Genomic DNA, 8,794 nt, shown 5'->3' on the forward strand with positions numbered 1-8,794 from the left:
GGTGCAGAGAACGAATTTGGGATGTAATTTTGGATTTCAAAAATGATCCCAAATTCGTTCTCTGCACCCTAGAGAACCTCGGATACGATATCTCAAAAATGATCCCAAATTCGTTCTCTATACACTAGAAAACCTCGGATATAGCTGAATAGCGTCTCTATCGTCTCGTTTTTGCGTTTCTTCTAGTTTCAAATAACAATGATTCTAAAGAACTTCTTTACTCACACTTAAAAATTGTTGCAACAACAATTAAATACGTGATGTTTTTATTAAATTCTTAATTTATATTTTATTTCTTCTTTCTTTATTACATATAATCTAGGATTTCTTAGAATTTACTGATTTAGAGAAATGTCTATTCACGTGTAACATTATTTGGCTGTCTGTGTGCGTGTTGGCGAATGTAAGTACGTGACGCTCACGCACACATTAATGTTACTTCTAAATTGACAGGAACTATGTATGTAGGAAACTATCGTTCTGAGCGTTATTATTCTATGCTTTCATGTATTTTTCTTTTGACTTCGCTGGAAGCAGGTTTTCGGTTGCAAATTTGGTTTCTGATCTTAAATGTGGTGGAGTACAATCAATCTCCATTTCACTCTCTGAACCGTTGAAACTTATTTTAATTATTGTAAATAACAAATCAAGATGAATTTTCAGCTTTGCCGCCAATTTTTTTTAATCATCTGTGCCGACAGGCAAACGCAAAGAGACTATGGTATACAAAGAATGACAAAAGAGATCCGATCAAAGAGTATTTAATAACGCCAGCACGCCGTTTCATACAACGTTGCAAGAGCGTTGTAATGTTCCAAATTCAAAAATCGCTCCTGCAATGGATTTGATTTTCTTTGTCCGAAAATAAGATACTTCGCATGTTCGTTCTTCGAAAATAATGACAATATTTCCATGCATGTTTGAGAAAATTAATATCGAACATTTGTTACATTCAGAGTTGTTTCTTTCGGAAACCTAGATAGCTAATGGTAGACTCGGCACTATAACTTGTACTTTTACAGTTTTCCGGGCGATTGATCGATCTTAGGTCTTTCTGTATTTTTCACTAGCGACGATGCGGTTATGCACGCGGCCATTATAAGAGTTTTTTTATATTTTGACAGTTCGCCAGACAACGGTTTTCAGGACAAGTATTAGGGATTGTTCTGAAGCCGCAACACTAAGAAAGAATTAATAACATGGCTACTTAAATGCTATTATGATGAAAGAGAAAATCTGTTAGCACCGATGTTACTTTATTACAAATAAATACATTTAGGTTCATATAATATTTATCATCTTAACACTGAACACACACACTAACTGAAAAGAATGAAACTCTTTTGAAAGCATTCATAATCATACACAGACGTACAAACACACAAAAATATAATATTTTCTCTCAATAATATGGATAATAAAATGCAATTATATAAAAACTTAAGAGTGGGGGGGCCAGGAGACTCATAGCACAGGTTCTATCTAGCATTAAACATTAACATAATACATATACATTAACTAAACATTTTGGGAGAAATAAACGCATTTGTATTTTGTATTTATAATTGGTTATTCTCCTCTTTTATATCGCGAGGTCATGTTATACATGTTATTTACTAATGTATACGACTGTCTAACTTTAAAATTAAATAAATCAGCCGATGGCTAGAACTCGATGGGCGCGACTAAAATGCATGCTATCACACAGTAAGAAGCTAGTGCGCTCAAGCTCAACGAGAGCCGGGACAGCCTAAGTGAAATTGAAATGTAGTTTAATATGAAACGTGTGTTAGTGATTTAACATAAGTTAGAAATAGTAGAAATTACAGTATGGCGAGTGGCGACGAAGTATAATCCGGCTAAGTTTGAAAGCGGACATTTGCTTAAAACTTAAAGATTATTACCATCGTCTGTCAATCTATCAATGAGTCCACGTTTCATACAATCGAGTGAATCGCTTTTTTTCTTAGTGAGTTTCACTAGGCTGCCACACAGACTGAATGAATGATTTATGATGAAAACGAGAGCGTAAAATTTTATACACGGGCGTATGGATAATAATATTGACACACTGTTTACACAAATGGATATTTCGTAAAAACTACTATAAGTATTAATTATATTCAAATCGGAAAATTATGATTACCGATGATAGGAACTACCTTCGTTGGACATCTTTTTATTGCGGCTATGATGTCTACAGTCAAAAATGGCACAATAAGGCATATTTGTATTTTATTAAAAGAAAATTATGCTTAACTTGACATCAAATGACAGTCTCACGTGAGCCTCGAGTAGGTACATTTGTACACAATAGTGGCGACAGGGTAACGCCCATATGCCACTTCCACTAGTTTTTTCTGTTCCGTGGTTATTTTAGTTAATCCGTAAAGAAGTTTCAAGACCTTTCCAGATCTCGTTTTCAGGGGGACTGTCGTTTGTAATAGTTGTCATAGTAAAGGTTAGAGCCATTTATTACTTCGGAGGTGGTATTTGCTGTAGACAGAATATGGTGTTTGGTGAAACCTAACTTAAATCTATCTCTGTATGGTAACTTTACGCCCACAGATACGTTAAGTTTCGGTTGAAATAATATGGAAGTTTCGACGCCTATAACTTTCTCCACAATATTTTTTTACTGTATAGTTTCCACATAAGATAATAATGAGACGAATAAACATTACTTTTCATTTGAAACGTAAATTTTCTATCAGGAACTATCCTGATATATCGATGACTACATCGCATGCTACGTTTATATGGAAGAATGAGTTGAGCAATCGTCATATCATCAAAGATTTAGCTCTATCAAAAAATTGCACTATATCGCTGTGATCTAATAAGTTCAAGATGCTATTTTGTATATTTTTGTTAATGCATATTTATATATATATATATATATATAATAAAATTTACCAATATACTACTAGATTTGAATTTTTGGTTTTGTGTTTATTGGGGCGAAATCGTGGTCATATTCACATAATGTTGTATCTTTTACGGGGAGATGAGTCGGGTTAACATAAACTTGTTAAATCACTTGTAACTTTTTAAACTAGTGAACAAAGTTCTCAATTAAATAAATAAAACTTTCGTGAGAAATTGTTAAGTTATTTATTAATACGGCGTTACTCGCGGAGGTCCTTCATCAGGGTGAGTGTAGTGGGTTCGCGATAACGTCCCGTCTCCTCCGAATGGTACGAAACTTGTCGATACCCACACCGATAAATCGTGAATAAAGCCGTATTAATAAATCATCATCATCAACAGTCGGAAGACGTCCACTGCGCACTAAAGGCCTCACCAAAGATCTCCGTGACTACCAACGTATTCCGGCGCTTTTGACTAGATCTTCGGTCCATCTTGTGGAGGGCCTACCAACAATGCGTCTTCCAGTACGTGGTCGGCATTCGAGGACTTTTCTGCCACCGGCCATATGTCCGTCGAGCTATGTGCCCTGCCCACTGCCACTTCAGTTTCACAATAATTTGGACTATGTCGGTGACTTTGGTTCTCCTGCGGATCTCCTCATTTCTGATTTGATCTCGCAGGGAAACTCCAAGCATAGCCCTCTCCATTGCCCTCTGAGCGACAATGAGCTTCCTCATAAGGCACATTGTTAGCCATCACGTCTGAGTACCGTAAGTCATCGCTGGCAACACAAACTGGTTGAAAACGTTCGTCTTCAGACACTACGGTAATAATAAATAACAGGTTCTAAATGTTATTTTATGTGTCAAATTTCAAAATTCTATTCAAAGAATAGATAACTCATTTAAGACACATGACACGTTCACGATATCACTCAAAATATGTCCTGCCGTTGTTATGTAGACATAAGTTATATAATGTTACAAGTTTGATAAACAACAAGTTACAACAGAGTCGTACCATCTCATTTCAAACAGAGTTATTGTTTATGTATTCATCCCCGTACACTAACAGAGTAACTTTTCTTATACGAGTGTGTTACACCTTGTGTTTTATCATCGCGACACGAACACACATTTATTTACAGAATACTGAATAATATTTATATATAATCCAGTTGTTGTTAAATAAGTTAGATATCTTTTATTCCTTGCATTTTAAATATTAGTTCATGTTCATGTCCTACAAGATAGTAGTGAAAACGTGATAAACGTGAGATATTCTTAGTTGATTTCATCAACTAAGAATATCTCACGTTATCACGTCTTAGTTAGTATCTTTCGTTTCATTGATAATAATATTATATTACGAGGACATCAACAACACTCAAATGAAAATTTATTGAAAATAAATGAATAATTTCATATTGCTTAATATAAGATGTTTTATATTAATTATTCGATTGCTCCAAGTCTCAACATATATTAAAAGTTTCAACACACACACACAATCTATTAACTAACGTTTTCAGTGGGAGGCTCCTTTGCACAGGATGCCGGCTAGATTATGGGGACCACAACGGCGCCTATTTCTGCCGTGAAGCCGTAATATGTAAACATTATTGTGTTTCGGTCTGAAGGCCACCATTGTTAGTGAAATTACTGGGAAAACGAGACTTAATATCCTGTCTCAAGGTGACGAGCGCAATTGTAGTGCCGCTCAGAATTTTTGGGTTTTTCAAGAATTGCTGCATTTTAATGGGCAGGGCGTGTCGATTACCATCAGCTGAGCGTCGGGTTCGTCTCGTCCCTTATTTTCATTAAAAAAATTTTTGATGCGGTCTACAATCACAATTTTTTCATTGTTTTTCCTTCCCTCGACACTGCTGTAGCCCTAAGAAGTGTTTTAATTTAAATGTGTAACATTCGCGTTAATCAAAGAAAATGCTATGTTTGACAAAAGATTTTCTTAAGGAAAATAGAGTTAGTTATTAATGTAATCGATCTAGTTTCTAAAATTTATCTCTTAAAATTATTGAATGACAGTTCAGGTGGCGTATGTCTTAAAAGCTTCATTAGGGCTCGGTCCCACTGAGCGTTTACATCAATAATGTATAAAGGTTTGGAGTAAGGGTTGCCAAATTGTTCTATTTGGGGATTCATAATTGAAGTGGGTTTAATTTGGACAGTGACAATATATATCCCAACCATTAGAACGACCCGTTTGTAACTACTAATAAAATCTAATATTAGAAAACCCTTTGCTTCTTCGGCTATAACTATTTAAGAAACACAAATTATATTTTTAAAACAAAATTTATGAACGATGCGGGACTCGAACCCGCGACTTCAGGCGTTCCGTGCGAGCTGAGCCGACCGTGAAGCCACAACCTGAGAGTTGAACAAGACGTCCTCCTCCTTTTTGAAGTCGTTTAAAAATATTTAGTTACGTATCGATTAGTTCAAATTGATTGAATACATTGAAATAAAAAAATTTAAAACTGGCATTCATTCTGTTTAAGTTGCTATATAAGTATAATAACATATTGATCCCTTCACTGTAGTTATTAGTGAAGAACTTTGACCAATTTATGTTCTTGTGTACATTTAAGAACAAGGATAGACTTTGAATCGAAGTAAAATGTAAATAAATCTATTTTTGTGATACTTGCCATCGAAATATATTTTAGTTATTAAATTAACAACTAAAAAATACATAAATACGGCATTTTCAAATCTATCGAAAATTGAAAATACATGTCACATCCGCTAAGCAAATGTTGGTCTGTTAGGAGATTAAGCAATTTAAAATAAACCATTTTTTAAATAAACGTAATCTAATTTCACCCATTGAATCCACATTGGTGAATTTGCATATTGATGCCAATGAAAAGCAGCAAGTCAAACACATTTTGTGTGCTCTCATAATACATTCATGTATATCCCAATCTGACATTTAAAACGAAACAGCGGACTGACAATTTAGGTGAATATACTGTTAAGACAGCTCTAGTGGGATCACAAAGTGTACCAAGAGATGCTGAATTATTGATAACATATATTAAAAAACAACTTGTTCATGCAAAGAACAACTGAAGAAAATGGGACGAGTTTTTTTTATAAGAAATGTGACCAGATTAACAAAATGTTAAGATTGAAAGTGATTCGACATATGTACGTTATTTATTTTAGCCTTAATTATTAACTATAATATATTTTAGTATAAGATTTATAATTTTATTATTATAAAGACAATTTATTAAAGAATAATATTAGGTTAATCTTTGAAAATCGCAGTAAAGTTATAAAATTATATTTTTAAACTACAAAAACTTATTTGTTTTTATGTTCGATATGTTTTATTTGTTTGGAGACACTCAATATGATAAAAGCATAATAATAAGAATATAGAAAGACCTATACAAAATTACTAACGCTTGGTGAAATTTTTTCTCTAGCTCTTTGTCTAACATGAAAGCTTCCTTTTTGCGTCAATAATAAATACGAGCCCACCACAAAAGGCTACATAATTGTTGTATTTGAAAAAGGTCGAAGGTCACTAATGTGTTTTTATGTCAATCTTTTTTGTATTCAAAAATATTAAAACATTTTAGAATTTGACATACATATTTCATGATTCATAATTATATATTGCTTTCTCATCTTTATTTAGATTGATAAGAATTTATTTTGAATAATGCCATATTTTATGTAACGTAATTTCATATCTTAAAATTTTTTCATTATTAATCGATAATTTTGACGTCAACTTCCTAAAATGATTCTACATGAATATTTACAGAATGTAATCTAAACATAAGCTCTATTATGTCACAAAAAGTTTTTATCCGTTTGTCGTACAATAATAAAGTCCTAAAATTGATACAAAAGTTCCGAAGTGTTCATTTTCATTAAATTAAATTTATATTTGCATTCATTAAATATAATTTACCTCTATCAAGAACATTTTTAAATATATCATACATTGGAAGTTTTTTAAATTATAAGTTTGATGCTAGAGTCGATTTTAATTTAATTGATTAATTAATAAGGCACTGTATTACGACCAATGCCTTTATTTACATGCCTATCTATATATAGTTAGAATATTGACAGTGAACTAGACCAAAGATGTTACTGAGAGAAGAGGAGAGTAGAGACAGTTGTTAACTAAACGACCAAATGAATCATTCTTAAAATTTGCAAATGAAATGACTTGGAAAAAATTGTTTCATTAATTTTGGTTGTGATTAATGGTTTCATTCATCTACCGACATTTTATTTTGAGTGTGTAAATTTTATTGGCTTGCAATGATGACAGATGATTTATAATGAAATATTGTGATAGTGCCATGAGTTTCATGAGACTTCTTCTCATTAAAGCTCAACCTTTTCCGAACTGGTGGTAGATGTAAAAAGAAAAGAAAACTTCAGATTCATCCGTGTCATTTTATTAATATAATATTATATGTTTGGAATTATAAAAAGTTTGTGAGCAGAAACTTGTGATTACTGGTGATTTTATTTCACTTTGTGCATGTTGAGTACGTGCATATTACGTTGTTGAAGCCATTTTAAGAAATGAAACCCAAACTTCATCTTTATGTTGAAAACAAAGCCATAGGTATAAGTCTATAAAACTATCTTACAGTTTCAACATGATCTTGAATTCCCTGTTTTTGTAATGATGCATTGTGAACATCAACATCATGTTGATTTGTTACATATACAGGTTGGCCCAGTGGAAAATCGCTCCCACGGAGCGCGAGAGGTCGCGGCTTGAACTGTAAAGTAGATCCTGTAGATGAAGCCACAACCTGAGAGTTGAAAAAAGACATATGAAGATTTATGAACTTTACGTCACTCGAACGATTGGCTTAATGGAAGAGCGCTCGCACGGACCGCGTGTGGTCGCGGGTTCGAGTCCCGCATCGTTCATAAATTTTGTTTTCAAATTATAATATTTCAGGTACCCTCTTATTTAGATTCATATGATTTCCCTAGTGCCTACTCATATTTAAAATACAGCCGACACGTATAATTTTCTAGTAAGCAAAAAAAAAAACAAAAAATTGACGGTACATCACGTCAATCATTCTTGAGGAGCAAACCAAGAATAAAAAAAAAAAAACAAGGGATCGGAGCTTGTGAATATTACGGGCTTACATCGACCAATAAGTGGACATATCATCATATCTTTCGACTCATCTGAATCAATCACCGTTAGGAAAATTCGAGAGTAGTAATCTTGCTACAGTCAAATTAGTGTACCGTTATTATTTTTGTAGCTCTATAACAAATGGAATCTCGATGTGGAGTCATGCTCCTGCCATTAATATAGTTTTTACGCTACAGAAGAGCTGCTTGCGGTATTATTCTCATTAGTATTTTAGCCAGTATGCGATATCGGACTCTTCGTTTTAAACATAACCATGTATAAGATAAAGAATATAAAAATTCTATAAAGCTTATAATTAGAGATAGTTAATGCCCGGATCATTTGCCCACAATTATAGCAAAGATATTATTTCCAGACGCAAATTAGATATCTTAAGTAAGAGTATTTCCAACAAATAGAAAAAACTACGTTTAAAAAAACCGTCTTCAAAAACTGTAAAGTATAAAATAACTATATAAAGATTTAATTTAAGTATGCAAGTCTTATACCTTTAAAATTAATAAAATACTATTTTTTTGTACGTGCCACCTATTGATAGGTTAAGTTGGTGCCTGCTCTCTTGGGTTGTTTGGTTCTAGAAAAAGCTATCCCGCTCAAAGTCACGTGTGGCGAGTGTAAGTACCTGTTATAAATGTGCACCTACAAATATCAAACTAAATAAGAATCACGAAAATTGGATCATTAATCTCAGCGTACTCAGTATATATACATAAATAAATACCAGTCGAATTGAGAGCCTCCTCCT

The sequence above is a fragment of the Leptidea sinapis genome, chromosome 36, assembly GCF_905404315.1.
Source record: "Leptidea sinapis chromosome 36, ilLepSina1.1, whole genome shotgun sequence".
Classification (NCBI taxonomy): domain Eukaryota; kingdom Metazoa; phylum Arthropoda; class Insecta; order Lepidoptera; family Pieridae; genus Leptidea; species Leptidea sinapis.